Source organism: Pygocentrus nattereri, chromosome 29 (assembly GCF_015220715.1).
Source record: "Pygocentrus nattereri isolate fPygNat1 chromosome 29, fPygNat1.pri, whole genome shotgun sequence".
Taxonomy (NCBI): domain Eukaryota; kingdom Metazoa; phylum Chordata; class Actinopteri; order Characiformes; family Serrasalmidae; genus Pygocentrus; species Pygocentrus nattereri.
The window spans coordinates 17,220,725-17,236,414 of NC_051239.1; the positions used below are offsets into that span (position 1 = coordinate 17,220,725).

The following is a 15,690-nucleotide window of genomic DNA, read 5'->3' on the forward strand; positions in this document are numbered from 1 at the left end:
ATCAGGCTACCAGTTTATCAACCTTAGGAGCTGCTGCTGTCCACTAATGAAACTAATGACGCCTTGATGGCGTAGAACATTCACTAAGCCGCGTGTAACCCGTATAAAATGAAAACAGTGAAACAGGTCAAATGAATAAAGTCTTTCTCGATATCACGTGATCAACGCGCAGATTCTCACAGGCCTCATTTACATATACTGCGGCTGTGTGGCGCGAGCGGCGCGGAAAGTCCGCTGTTCAGTGACCGGCGCTTTCACGCAGGCTGCGCGTGCGGAGCGGCGGAGTCCCAGACGCCGCAGTGAAGCGCCGCGGTGTTGAGAGAGAAAACCTGAAATCAGCCATAAAAATAAATGATAATAAACAGAAGATCATTAAAACCAGGCTGTGCTGCAGACAGATCTCCCGGATGTTCTACCAGGCCTGAAACTGCTCTCTAATCCGAAGTCTGAACGCTGTCCATGATCAACATACTCACCCTGTACATTTAGAGATGGGAGTTCTGTTCATCAGTGACCGAACTGACCACTTATCCATCCGGACACAGGCAGTGAAGAGCAGCACAGCAGTAAAGAAGAGCTGAAAAAGGAGAAAAGGAGAAATCAGCACCTGGAGTTCTGCACATATTCAGCAGTGTGGGTTCCTCACTCTGTCACATTCCTGCTAAACGAACCTCTCTGAGCTCTTAATCCCCATTACAGTCCTGTAGATGAGCGTTCCCTCTGAGAGAAATCAGAGCAGCAGCCCACTGAACAAACAGCCCTGCAGCTGAAGTTATCAATGCACCATAGATCAAAGATGATAAAAGGGTCTTAAAGAGACAAAGTCAGGAGTTACAGTGCAGCCCGAACAAACTCATTCATAGAACAGAGGAACATTAAACTCGTTAGTCTCAGATCACGAGATTAGGATGATAAACTACCTCTTACATTATAAAGAGTAAAGCGGCTCTGCTGACGTCATCATTTTATATCAACAGATAAACCCAGACTGAGAGTGGATCCTCAGAGCTCAGTCTATACTGGAGACACAGTTACTCTGACCTGTGAGCCGCCGTATCAGTCTGACTGGAGCTTTTACTGGAAGAAAGACTCTCAGTATATAAATCATCATCAGAGCACATACAGTATAACAGAGTCTCATCCAGGAGAAGCAGAGTTTAGTTGTATAGCACTGAGGGGAGGCTATCAGACAGAGGACAGTGATCCCGTCAGGATTACAGTGAGAGGTATGACATGTTTTCTGTTTTCTGTTTACTTTTTTTTTTTTTTTTTACCAATGTCTTGATTTTAGAAAGACTGTTATTTTAATTTTACATTTTCAAATTTTCATTTTAATTGTTATAAAATTATTTCAGTTTTCTATAAAGTTATAAAATAATGTGATGAGTTTTCAGAGAATTAATGGCCCATTACACTAAATCCTATAAAACTGAAGGTCCATTTAAAATAAATAAATAACTCATTATATTAATTTAATATATTATTATTATTATTATTATTATTATTATTATTATTATTATTAAATATTAACAGTGATTGTTTTGATGTATTTAAGTCCAGTGTAAAGTAATAAATCCAGGCTAGTAATAAGATAAATAGTTATAAATCAACATTTATAGGGATTTTCTATTGAGAGGCGTCTGTCCTGAACCCTCACCTCTACATTTACACTTGTCTACATAATATTTTCTCTTTGGTCCCGTTTTAATAAAACATTCATTTGATCAGTTATAAAAATAATCAGAAATGTTGTCCCTCATTTTCATGTCCTTACTGTAACAGGGGGTCCTTATTTTAGCCACGCCCCTGCATTTTAGAGCAGGCACTGAGGCTGCATCTCTGCCCCTCATGGTGTGCAGTTTTCACTGTTTTGAGGTAAATTTGCCCCAAATCTGAAAATCCTAGTGTAACATTAGGAATCGTCAGCACTGAAACACATTTTCTAGAATGAAGTTGATTTTTGTGCTTAAATGAAAAATATTATGGTTGTATGTGTTTCCAGCTGTTCAGAGCTGAGCTTGCTAATCATATAAGAAAGCATTATTGAGTAAAATCTCTACTGAAACACTCACTATGAAAACAGTTGGTAAAGTTCTGGAAGTGTTATGGATGTTTTTCTAGTGAAAAATTGGAATTATTAATGATTTGTTTAAATAAAATAAACTATAAAGTAATTAAGCTATAGAGTCATTCAAGACTAAATGATTTCAGTCTAAATTCCACATCAGTTAAAATAATCCATTTACATTAAAACTCATCTTTGAGCAGAGAGACCAAAAGATTCCACTAAAATCAGCTGTTAATCTTTTTGAAAATTATACAAATATACAGATTTTAAAGATGCTCTTCAGATTTTCATCATATTGTCATCTTTGAACAGAGAGACCAAAAGCTACAGTGAACGTCCAGCCAGCTGGTCATGTGTTCATCAGAGAGAGAGTTACTCTGACATGTGAAATAGAAAGTGGAGATGACTGGAATTATGAATGGTATAAGAATAATAATCTTCTCAGAGATGTTCAAAGGAAGAAATATGAAATCTCTAATGTTGATCAGACTCATGCAGGTGATTATACCTGTAAGGGAACACAGTCAACAGGCCGAATCTACACACACACCAGTGCAGCTGCTACACTGACTGTATCAGGTGAGTTTGGCAAATTCCCCTTTAAAATGTCAGAAGTACATGTAGCTCATCTCATAAACACAGGCAGCATCAGCTGATGGTAATAATTGGCCTTTGAATGAAAACTTGAGGATATAATTTTTGTCTTTAATTTCTGTAACTATAGAAAATAAAAACATCCGTCTCGTTAGTCTCAAATCACGAGATTAGGATGATAAACTACCTCTTATATTATAAAGAGTAAAGCGGCTCTGCTGACGTCATCATTTTATATCAGCAGATAAACCCAGACTGAGAGTGGATCCTCAGAGCTCAGTCTATACTGGAGACACAGTTACTCTGAGCTGTGAGACGCCGTATCAGTCTGACTGGAGCTTTTACTGGAAGAAAGACTCTCAGTATATAGATCATCATCATCAGAGCACATACAGTATAACAGAGTCTCATCCAGGAGAAACAGAGTTTAGGTGTGTAGCACTGAGGGGACACTACCTGTCAGAGGACAGTGATCCCGTCAGGATTACAGTGAGAGGTATGACATGTTTTCTGTTTTCTGTTTACTTTTTTTTTCTTTTTTTTTTACCAATGTCTTGATTTAGAAAGACTGTTATTTTAATTTTACATTTTCAAATTTTCATTTTAATTGTTATAAAATTATTTCAGTTTTCCATAAAGTTGTAAAATAATGTGATGAGTTTTCAGAGTATTAATGGCCCCTTACACTAAATCCTATAAAACTGAAGGTCCATTTAAAATAAATAAATAACTTATTATGTTGATTTAATATATTATTATTATTAAATATTAACAGTGATTGTTTTGATGTATTTAAGTCCAGTGTAAAGTAATAATTCTAGTGAAAAATTTGAATTATTAATGATTTGTTTAAATAAAATAAACTATAAAGTAATTAAGCTATAGAGTCATTCAAGACTAAATGATTTCAGTCTAAATTCCACATCAGTTAAAATAATCCATTTACATTAAAACTCATCTTTGAGCAGAGAGACCAAAAGATTCCACTAAAATCAGCTGTTAATCTTTTTGAAAATTATACAAATATACAGATTTTAAAGATGCTCTTCAGATTTTCATCATATTGTCATCTATGAACAGAGAGACCAACAGCTACAGTGAACGTCCAGCCAGCTGGTCATGTGTTCATCAGAGAGAGAGTCACTCTGACATGTGGAATAGAAAGTGGAGATGACTGGAATTATGAATGGTATAAGAATAATAATCTTCTCAGAGATGCTCAAAGGAAGAAATATGAAATCTCTAATGTTGATCAGACTCATGCAGGTGATTATACCTGTAAGGGAACACAGTCAACAGGCCGAATCTACACACACACCAGTGCAGCTGTTACACTGACTGTATCAGGTGAGTGTGGCGTCTTTCTCACTGGATTTCTATAATTAACAGTCAAAACTATATTACTGTAATAAAATAAATGTAAAAATAATGAACCACACATATCAGTGGGGCTGGTTTTAGGGTTTTCTGGAAGTGCAGTGAAAAATGTTCTGCTTTCCCCCTTTTTGAGTTTCTCCAGTTTAGTTGAATGTATTTATTTTTCTCTCTCAACCTCCAGAAAGTCACACATTCAATCATGTTGAGATCTGATGTTTAACTCGGTTGTTTTCTTTTTATCTTATAATATTTTTTCAGCTCCAGTTTAGGAACCTTCTGGTTTTCCCTTACTTGGCATTTCCTCTTCCTTTTGACTAAGTGGATTAACTAATCTCCTAGAAGTTTCTCCTGAACAATCAATAACTTATAGACTGTGTTCATTTGAATTAAATAAAGTTTTTCTCTACATTGACCTACAACTTTAGGACAAGTTTAACCACAGACAATAGAAATAAAACGTTTGTTTGTTGGTGTAAATAGAGTCTAGTCTAAAACTGGACACTTCCAGTCCTACAAGAGAACCTCAGAAGTTCACTGTAAAAGCATTTTATTTGGGTCACCATATCTGATGATCGATCATCTTGAGAAATCATGCATTAGAGAAGTTCTCATGGTCAGCAATAATTAACCAACTACAAAATCCAAAGAAAGTCCTGCCTTCCTTAGTTACTGTTGCTACATCCATCATCCTTTTAGTTCTGGTAACCTGGTAGCATCTGTAACACTAACAGACTAAAACATTGAGATATAAAGAAGAATTCAGAAGCTCACAGAGCAGTAAGTCTGGTAACATGTAACATAGAAACTGACTGTAAAAGACAGTGAAGACTTACATGTTTAAAAACTGACAAAATATGAATGCTGGCCAATTTAAAGAGAACAAAAAATGGGTTGAGGAAACCGTGTTTACATTAGTCACACCAGCAGATTTGTTTAGTCCAGGGTGTCCAGTCTGATCTGCAAAAGGTTGACGTGTCTGTAGATTTTCATTCTGACTAAACAGAAGCTCACCTGAGTCCACTTGTTCAATCAGTTGGTCTCAGTCTTCAACAACTGACCATGACCTGTGTTACACTGAACATAATCAGAATCAGAAGAAGTTTTATTGCCATTGTCAATGAACAGGATTCACAGACTAGGAATTTTGCTTCGGCATGAAGGTGCAATGTAAAAACAAGTAGTAATAGGCATGCAAAATTAAGTCCACATAAATAAATACTCTATGCAAATATATAGATAGAATGAATAAAAATAAAAATACAAAAGGCATGTACAACAGTACTATATACAACAGTGCAGGTGGAGTAGTGCAATTCAAGTAAAGTGACCAAGGCAGGGTTATAAAGAGGTAAGTGACGTGATTATATATTGTTCTTGAGTCCAGTGGCAGAGGGAAAGAAACTGTTCCTGTGGCGGGAGGTTCTGGTCCGAATGGACCGAAGCCTCCTGCCCGAGGGGAGTGGATCAAATAGTCCGTGTGCGGGGTGAGAAGGGTCTGCTATAATCTGTCTGTGTTACATTAAACCAACACTGCTACATCTCTAAATAACATGAAGCTGAAAGTCTAAATTCTATCAGCTGAACTTTGTTCTTCATCAGCAGTAAAAGTCAAACCTACAATCACCTCAAACCCTGAAGGAGCTGCACTGACAGGAAACACAGTGACTCTGTACTGTAAACTCCATCAGTCTGCTGGATGGACGTTTTACTGGTCCAAACACACACAGAGCTCTGAGAAGGAGACCATCACCAACGTCTACACCATCAGCTCAGTTAGACTCTCTGATGGAGGTCAGTACTGGTGCAGAGCTGGCAGAGGAAACCCAGTCTACTACACACACTTCAGTGATGCACTCTGGGTAAACGTTACTGGTGAGTAATGTTATACAGTATTAATTGTATAATTGTATTATAATGTAATAAAATGTTATACATGTAACAATTTGTATTTATAGAACTACATTTTGGAATATTTTAAAGTGGCTAATTTTCCTACTTAAAAAGTTCAACATGAAGTAGAATAAATAAAGGATGAATAACAGGTTACTGATCCACTCTTAACACTAATCATTGGGGAGCTGTGACTAGATGACTAGATTGGGGTGAAATAGACTAACCATTGGGGATCGTTACATGACAGAAGGACCGACTCTCCGCAGCCCCCACACGAAATGCAAACGAGATTAACACAAAAAGGCAAGGGAAAATTTAAGGGGTTGTGGACTGGAGGTTAGGGAACTGGCCTTGTGACCGGAAGGTCGCCGGTTCGATCCCCAGCACTGACAGTCCATGACTGAGGTGTCCTTGAGCCAGACACCTAACTCCCAACTGCTCCCCAGGCGCTGTGGATAGGGCTGCCCACCGCTGCGGGCAAGTGTGCTCACTGCCTCCTAGTGTGTGTGTTCACTAGTGTGTATGTGGTGTTTCACTTCACGGATGGGTTAAATGCGGAGGTGGAATTTCCCCGTTTGTGGGATGAAAAAAGTATCACTTAACTTAAAGGAAGCAAAGGTTTCTTAGTGTGATGCCAAAGATGAAACACTTTGGTTATTTAAAAAACCTTTCTTTCAGTGGTTCTTTGGAGAACCATTTATGTGAATGGGATATGGAATGTAAGTTTAAAGAACCCCTGTGTAACATATAAAGGTTCTATTAAAATGTATTTTCTAGCACTACATCCAAACCTAGAACCATTCAGGAACCGTTAGTTTATCCAGGGAGAATCCTTCAATTTACAATGTTTAAAGGTTCATTAAAACTTTAAAAGGCTCTTCATGCTCACAAATCTCTTCTCCAAACATGGTTCTTTAAGACTGTAGTGGTTCTACTATGGCATCACTCAAACAGCTCCGTGGCACCTTTTTATTTTTTTAAGGAGTGTCAAACAAATAAAGTCTGAATACTGTAGGAGCTCAGGAGATTCATTCAAACAATCCTGTAAGCCTGTTAGGAGGAAACACCCAGAGAGAGGAGAGTCACCAAAGAGTGTGTTCTCAGTCAGAGGTCTGCTGCTTTAACAGAAAACCTCTAATCACTATCATTTAGATTTTCATTAAAATGCATTCAGCAGTATTTTTTGTTCTACATTACAGTGATTTTATTGTTTGTGTATCATGTTTGTCCCATTCAGGAGCTCCAGTCTCAGCGCTCAGTCTGCTCAGCCGTTTAATGGCAGTGTCTCCATATTTGCTGGTGTCCATCGTGCTGGGGATCAAATGCTACAGAGCTCGAGGTAAAAACTCAGTCTCCCTGTGTGCTTCTTCAAAGTGCCAGTAGTGGGTCACTTAAGCTGGGTGTAAACTACACAACTAGGCTTTTACCAAGATTTCAGAAATGTAGATCACTCACTGAACATCAGTCTTTCACACAATTTCCTGTATTTTTGCTGTGATGCTGTGCGCACTAGATGAAAACATAAAAACAGGGCCACCAAAACACACTGCAAACCTCAAACCTCCACCATCATCATTTGGAACCAACAAAGCTAAACTGGACTGGAGCTGTATGAGCTTGAGAAAAGCAAATGTCCTTCTATTCCACAAGGAGAGCTGGAGAGACATTTTACTGCAAACCAGCAGCTGATTCAAACGCTTTTGTTTGACTTGAAGCCTCGCCAACGCTATTACAGTGTTAAAAAGTAGCCAGAAGAGGGTTAATGACTCTTTATTGCCTCTCTGCATGAACATTAATAGGAGTTTCCCTCTCAAAGCACAAAAGACTGGGATGATATTATTACAATGAAGCACATCTTCTGATTAATTAAGGCTGACTGTAAAAAATGACTGCATTCTTTAATGCCTGTGAGAAGCTGGTCATATTACGGCCTTTAATGTGGTTATTTAATGACTGTTGATGCTGAGAGAGAAAAGAGAGTTTAACCAACACCTTTATTTTCATCTTTGATGAAGAGAATCATTCAGAATGCTCTCTGTGTCAAATTATTCTTAATTTGATGCAAAAAAACTCGAACATTTAGTTTTAGTGAACTTTAAAACAGAATTTCCTGATTCTGTGGATAAATTTCACACATTTTATAATCACTGAAGAGCCTAAAGTGCACATTTGGTCTAAATAGTGATTTTCTTTCTCAAGCTATTGTGAACCTTTTTTATTTCTGATATCAGTGCATTACTAAAGCTACTTGTGACTTTGTTCATGTCGTGGCCTCTGTCACAGAAATGTCAAGGCTAAGGCTGACGTCATGGGGTCATCAGAGGTCACACAGGGGACAATAGCAAACGAGCTATTTGCCCCAACTAGGCTAGCCTCAGTGAGCTAAATGACGCTACAGAGTGGTTTTTAAGCAGTCAGAGAGTGGAATACATAAACATTATGAATAAGTTCTTCGTTTATTCTTAAATGCTCTGAATCAGTGGCTGAATAGACTCTTACTGAAGACTGATGTGAAGTGGTGATCATTGTGTTTTCACAGCTGGACCTGATGAGGAGAACAGAACATAAGAACAGTGAGGGAAGCTGGAGCGTCTTCCTGAGTGAATACCAGGATTTTACATTCTATATATTTTAATGTGCTTTAACAGCCAATCAGAGATTACTCAGTCTGACAGGTCAGAAAAGAGGCCTTATAACATCACGGCTGTGATGATCTACGACCAAATCACGGCCGTGCTGTTCTTTTGCAACAGCGCACTGACTCTCGTGTTCTATTGTTTATTAAGCTACAATCTCTTTGGCCTGAAAAGATGAAGCTCCTGAACAAAAATGAAGAGTCAGAAAAACCAAATTCATTCTAATTATTCAGGCCAGAACTATGATAAATATTGATCTTATACTCTTTATACCTACATTTCTTTGTTAGTTTTAAGTTGTTAATTACCTCTCCTTGGATCACCACCTTATCGTGGTGGAGGGGTTTGCGTGCTTGAATGATCTTAGGAGCTATGTTGTCTGGAGCAAAAGCTCCTGGTAGGGTCTCCCATGGCAAACTGGTCCTAGGTGACAGGTCAGACAAAGTGTGATCCATAATAACCCCTATGAAGACACAAAAGCAGGACTTGTGTACCCTGCCCGGAACAGGGTTACCGGGGCCCCACCCTGGAGCCAGGCCTGGGGGAGGGGCTCGCCAGCGAGCGTCTGGTGGCCGGGCATTTACTCATGGTGCCCGGCCGGGCCCAGCCCGAAGGAGTTACATGAGTCCCCCCTCCCATCGACCCACCACCAATGGGAGGGGCAGTAGTAGGGGTTCGGTGCGTTGTGGATCGGGCAGTGTCCAAAGGCGTGGGCCTTGGCGTTCTGATCCTCGGTTGCTGAAATTGGCTTTTGGAACTTGGAACGTTACCTCACTGGCGGGGAAAGAGCCTGAGTTGGTGCGCGAGGTTGAGAGATACCGGCTAGATATAGTCGGGCTCACCTCAACACACAGCTTGGGATCTGGGTCCAATCTCCTTGAGAGGGGCTGGACTTTATTCTTTTCTGGAGTTGCCCATGGTGAGAGGCGGCGGGCAGGTGTGGGCTTTCTCATAGCCCCTCGACTCGGTGCCTGTATGTTGGGGTTTTCTCCGGTGGACGAGAGGGTAGCTTCCCTACGCCTTCGGGTTGGGGAACGGGTCCTGACTGTTGTCTGTGCTTATGCACCGAACAGCAGTTCAGAGTACCCAGCCTTCTTAGAGTCCTTGGGAAGGGTGCTTGAAGGTGCTCCTCCTGGAGACTCTATTGTCCTACTGGGGGACTTCAATGCTCACGTGGGCAATGACAGTGAGACCTGGAGGGGTGTGATTGGGAGGAATGGCCTCTCTGATCTGAACCCGAGTGGTGTTCAGTTTTTGGACTTCTGCGCAAACCACAGTTTGTCCATCACGAACACCATGTTTGAACACAAGGATGTCCATAAGTGCACATGGCACCAGGACACCCTAGGCCGCAGTTCAATGATTGACTTTGTAGTCGTGTCATCGGACTTGCGGCCATGTGTTTTGGACACTCGGGTAAAGAGAGGAGCTGAGCTGTCAACTGATCACCACCTGGTGGTGAGTTGGATCAGGTGGTGGGGGAAGATGCCGGTCAGACCAGGCAAGCCCAAACGTATAGTGAGGGTTTGCTGGGAACGTCTAGCAGAAGAACCTGTCAGATTGATCTTCAACTCACACCTCCGTCAGAACTTTGACCAGATATCGGGGGAGGTGGGGGACATTGACTCAGAATGGGCCATGTTCCGTTCCTCCATTGCTGAAGCGGCTGACTGTAGCTGTGGCCGTAAGGTAGTTGGTGCCTGTCGGGGCGGTAATCCTCGAACCCGGTGGTGGACACCCCAGGTGAGAAATGCCATCAAGCTGAAGAAGGAGTCCTACCGGGCATGGTTGGCCTGTGGGACACCAGAGGCAGCTGGCAGGTATCGACAGGCCAAGCGATCTGCGGCTTCAGTTGTCGCCAAGGCAAAAACCCGTGTATGGGAGGAGTTTGGTGAGGCCTTGGAAAGTGACTTTAAGTCGGCTCCGAAAAGATTCTGGCAAACCGTCAGGCTACTCAGAAGGGGAAAGCAGTGTGCCACTAGCACTGTATATAGTGGAGATGGTGTGCTGCTGACTTCGACTGAAGACGTCATTGGGCGGTGGAAGGAGTACTTTGAGGACCTTCTCAATCCCACCGACACGTTCTCCAGTGAGGAGGCTGAGTCTGGGGACATGGGAATAGGCTTGTCCATTACTGAGGCCGAAGTCGCTAAGGTAGTTAAGAAGCTCCTTGGTGGCAAGGCTCCAGGGGTGGATGAGATCCGCCCTGAGTTCCTCAAGGCTCTGGATGTTGTGGGGCTGTCTTGGCTGACACGCCTTTTCAACATTGCGTGGACATCGGGGGCGGTGCCACTGGATTGGCAGACTGGGGTGGTGGTGCCTCTTTTTAAAAAAGGGGACCGGAGGGTGTGTTCCAACTACAGGGGAATCGCACTCCTCAGCCTCCCTGGCAAGGTCTATGCAGGGGTACTGGAGAAGAGAGTTCGGCTTATAGTCGAACCTCGGATCCAGGAGGAACAGTGCGGGTTCCGCCCTGGTCGTGGAACACTGGACCAACTCTTCACCCTCTCCAGGATTCTGGAGGGTTCATGGGAGTTTGCCCAACCAGTCCACATGTGCTTTGTGGATCTGGAGAAGGCATTCGACTGTGTTCCCCGGGGTATTCTGTGGGAGGTGCTTCGGGAGTACGGGGTACATGGCTCTTTGCTACGAGCCATTCAGGCCCTGTACAAACAAAGCAGGAGTTTGGTTCGCATGGCCGGCAGTAAGTCAGACTCGTTCCCAGTGAGAGTTGGACTCCGTCAGGGCTGCCCTTTGTCACCGATTCTATTCATAATTTTTTATGGATAGAATTTCTAGGCGCAGTCAAGGGATGGAGGGTGTCCGGTTTGGTGACCTCAGGGTCACATCGCTGCTGTTTGCAGATGATGTGGTCCTATTGGGGACATCAGGCCGCGAACTTCAGCTTTCGCTGGATCGGTTTGCAGCCGAGTGTGAAGCGGCTGGGATGAGAATCAGTACCTCTAAATCCGAGACCATGGTTCTCAGGCGGAAAAGGGTGGAGAGCCCTCTCTGGGTCGGGGATAGGCTCTTGCCTCAAGTGGAGGAGTTCAAGTATCTCGGGGTCTTGTTCACGAGTGATGGTACAAGGGAGCGGGAGATTGACAGGCGGATTGGTGCTGGGTCAGCAGTGATGCGGGCTCTTTACCGGTCTGTTGTGGTAAAGAAAGAGCTGAGCCATAAGGCAAGGCTCTCGATTTACCGGTCGATCTACGTTCCCACCCTCACCTATGGTCATGAGCTTTGGGTAATGACCGAAAGAATAAGATCGCGAATACAAGCGGCCGAAATGAGTTTCCTCCGCAGGGTGTCTGGACTCTCCCTGAGAGATAGGGTGAGAAGTTCAGTCATCCGGGAGGGACTCGGAGTAGAGCCGCTGCTTCTTCACGTCGAGAGGAGCCAGCTGAGGTGGTTCGGGCATCTGGTTAGGATGCCTCCTGGACGCCTCCCTCGGGAGGTGTCACAGGCGAGTCCACCTGGGAGGAGACCCCGGGGAAGACCCAGGACACGCTGGCGCGACTATATCGCCCAGCTGGCCTGGGAGCGCCTCGGAATCCCCCTTGGAGAGCTTGTGGAAGTGGCTGGGGAAAGGGAGGTCTGGGCTTCATTGCTTAGGATGCTGCCCCCGCGACCCGAACCCCGGAGAAGCGGAAGATAATGGATGGATGGATGGATGGAGTTGTTAATTAAGTGCGTTTCCTCTTTGATCTTCCTGTCCTTGATATTTATCTTGGTTAAGCTGTTTGTACTATAAAAATATTTGTTTTCACAAGTTCCATAACGGAGTGGTTTTCAATATTTATTTTTACTTATTTTTCACTTTTTATTCTTTTTATATATTTTTATCTTACTTCATTGTCTTTATCTTTATCCTCAGAAATATGATAAATACACCTGAAGTGTGATTTGTTCTTTGTAAACTTTCTAAGAAATGTATGTCCTGATTGGTCAATGTTTCAATAATGATAGAATGAATAATTTGAATAATAAGTTGTGTTGTGTTAAATATCTTGATTGAGGGTCCAGAGTCGGGTAACTGCACTTCAGAGCTTCTATGGGCATCACAGCACCATCTGTTCACATGGGTTTAAGAGGATTTTTGTTCTACATTCATCCTTTTTTTGTTCTATTTTCACTTTATTGGTTCAGTTTTCACAGAACTGTCACAGAACTGACACCCCTGTTCTGTAACATCCAGTATTTGAAAGATCAGCAATAAACAGTAGTAGTTTTCTGCCTTCACTGAAAAATTACATTTCTTAAGCTATTATTGCTTCAAGTTTCTCTCGTTTTGTCATTTTGCATTTTTATGCGCACATAAACCAAAAGCAATGACAGACTTTTCCTGATGTGGTGGAGTAAAAAGTCAGATACTTCACTTTGAAATGTAGTGGAGTGAAAGTAAAAAGTTGCCCAAAATGCAAAAACTTCAGTAAAATACAGATTCAAGAAAAAACTACTCAAGTACAGAAACTAATTACATTTACTTAGTTACTGTCCACCACTGGGACAGGCCAGTCAAGTTCTTCTACAACAAACTCCCTCATCCGTGTCTTTATGGACCTGCTTTGTGCACTGGTGCGCAGTCATGTTGGAACAGGAAGGGGCCGTCCCCAAACTGTTCCCACAAAGTTGGGAGCATGAAATTGTCCAAAATCTCTTGGTGCTGAAGCATTAAGAGTTCCTTTCACTGGGACTAAGGGGCCGAGCCCAACTCCTGAAAAAACAACCCCACACCATAAACCCCCCCTCGTCCCTCCAGACTCATCCTCGGATTCCCAGATGGTGAAATGTGATTGGTCACTCCAGAGAACACGTCTCCATGGCTCTAGGTCCCGGGGCGGCACTTTACACCACTGCATTCAACGCTTTGCAATGAGCTTGGATGCAGCTGCTCGATCATGGAAACCCATTCCCTGAAGCTCTCTACGCTGTTCTTGAGCCGATCTGAAGGCCACATGAAGTTTGGAGGTCTGTAGTGATTGACTCTGCAGAAAGTTGATGACCTCTGCACACTATGCGCCACAGAATCTGCTGACCCCACTCTACCACTTCATGGCTGAGTTGTTGTCGTTCCCAATCGCTTCCACTTTGTTATAATCCCACTGACAGCTGACTGTGGAATATTTAATAGTCAGGAAATTTCACGACTGGACTTGTGGCACAGGTGGCGTCCGATCACGGTACCACGCTGGAATTCTCTCAGCTCCTGAGAGCGACCCATTCTTTCACTGATGTTTGTAGAAGCAGTCTGCAGTCTGATTGGAACACCTGAATTCAGTGATGTCGATGGGTGAGTCAATACTTTTGGCATTATAGTATATGTTAAATTTTCAGTGCGTATATCCTCTTGACATGTATATATGTAATGTCTTTGGACAATGTAATTCATCAAATGCATGTATTCATAAACATTAATGGCGACATTATTTATATTTTATTGCAAATTTTGCAGATTACAATACATGTTTCCATTGTGTATCAGTCCATTTAAGATGATCTTGAGCCCAGAGATGTCGGCAGCATTTCTGGACAGTGTTGACATAATGCAGTATATAACATACTATGGCTTCATCTCTGCAATGTTCTTTCTTACCGTGCGTTCGCAGATGCAGTGACTAAAAGTGCTTATTGGCGATGTTTAGTCAAAGTGTTCTCCACTTCATGTTTTGATTTCCATGACAGAGACGTGGTTGTTTTAATGCAGCACCGTCTGGGGGATCGCAGGTCACAGGTGTGCAGTTGTGGTTTCTGGCCTTTGTAGCACTTCAGCACAAGACGGGTGGACAATATGTACTATTTAAAGCGTAGTGTGACTGGCTGAGTGCTGCTGTCTGTGTGTGTCTCCAGAGTTGATATGATCTTACACTGACCGTTGTCTCTCTCTCAGGTGGGGACTTGGATTGCTGGGGCCATTTAAGGGTTGATTTCCTTTCACTATTTCTCTATTTCTATTAAAATTAAGTTTAAAATAAATTGTCCAGGATATTGGAGCACCGCTCTATACCTGCACAGTAGATACCCTGTATGATTATAGCCAAACTGAACAGCGGCCTCTCATCAAAACAGTCTGCTATAAATATTTGGTTTCAGGTTTCATTAGATGATGACATGCTGCTGTTATACTAGAATAGAAGTGAGTCCACAAACACATATCTAACATCTTTCGGTTCACAGGCAGAACTGAGTGTTCTAGACGTGAGATTGAGTGATAAAGTTCAGAGCAGGTCTATTCATAGCTTATGGATTTATATACTGATCTTTGTAACCAGAGATGCCTCCATAGTTTTGATGTTAATGTTTTACACAGTTATAAACTGTATTTTTACATTAAAAATTAAGACATGAGAGTGTTTATATACACACATACTTACACATTTGATAACAACACTTGTAAACACCTGCAACATTATTCTTCACTTGATGGGGAAAATAAAAAGATAAAACTGAATAGTTTTAGGAAAACAGTGCTTTATACTAAAACCTCCTAAAGAACAGGCTTTGCCTGAATAATCACCTGATAAAGACTGATTTAAGACTGTTAAAGGCACATGTTGAAACTCTTTTGACAGCTCATCTGCTTTACTACAGCTTCTGTTACTTTATTTGTGTCACATTGACAAAGGTGGACACAAACAGTAGGTCATGCAGGTTGTTGCTATGCCAACCACAGAGACATTGATTGGTCATTGTGTTCATGTGTGTTAAATTTAGCAAAAACTGAACAGAGAGTGAATAAAATGTTCCTTTTTCAGCAGGAAATCACGTTTGTTACGCAAGATTTCATCAGTTATAAATTTGTACTTTGTATCATAACCTAATGGAATGTTCATCAACTGAGGCATCTAGTCAGAGCAAGCTGCAGTTAACAAACTAGCTAGCAAGTGAAGAGAACGGGATGATGACGAGAAGGCCTGGCTCATGTGGTTTCTTTAGTTGCGATGCTGTAAAGGTGTAGGAACAAACTCTTCGGTGACACTCGTCTCTTGCATATAAAGATGTTTATTAGCATTGAGAGGTCGAAGTCACAGACAAGCCTTCGCGAAAGAGCTTGGAGAGAAAAGCCAATTGTTTCTCTGACACGTCCGTTTACAACTCCAGGTTTTATACCGGTGTGGCCAT

The 15,690-nt window shown here is 42.1% G+C and overlaps 1 protein-coding gene and 1 long non-coding RNA gene across 2 annotated transcripts in view; both read left to right on the plus strand.

Annotated features, from left to right (window-relative positions):
• Positions 1-15,690, plus strand: part of LOC108416068 (Fc receptor-like protein 3) — a gene marked incomplete at its 5' end in the record, with an annotated part of 98,649 nt that overhangs the window by 51,442 nt on the left and 31,517 nt on the right. The gene's annotated exons all lie outside the window — the stretch shown is intronic.
• On the plus strand, positions 5,559-8,850 carry LOC119262827. The gene is made up of 3 exons (XR_005129942.1): positions 5,559-5,911; positions 7,170-7,271; positions 8,472-8,850. It is a non-coding gene; the product is annotated as an uncharacterized LOC119262827 (long non-coding RNA).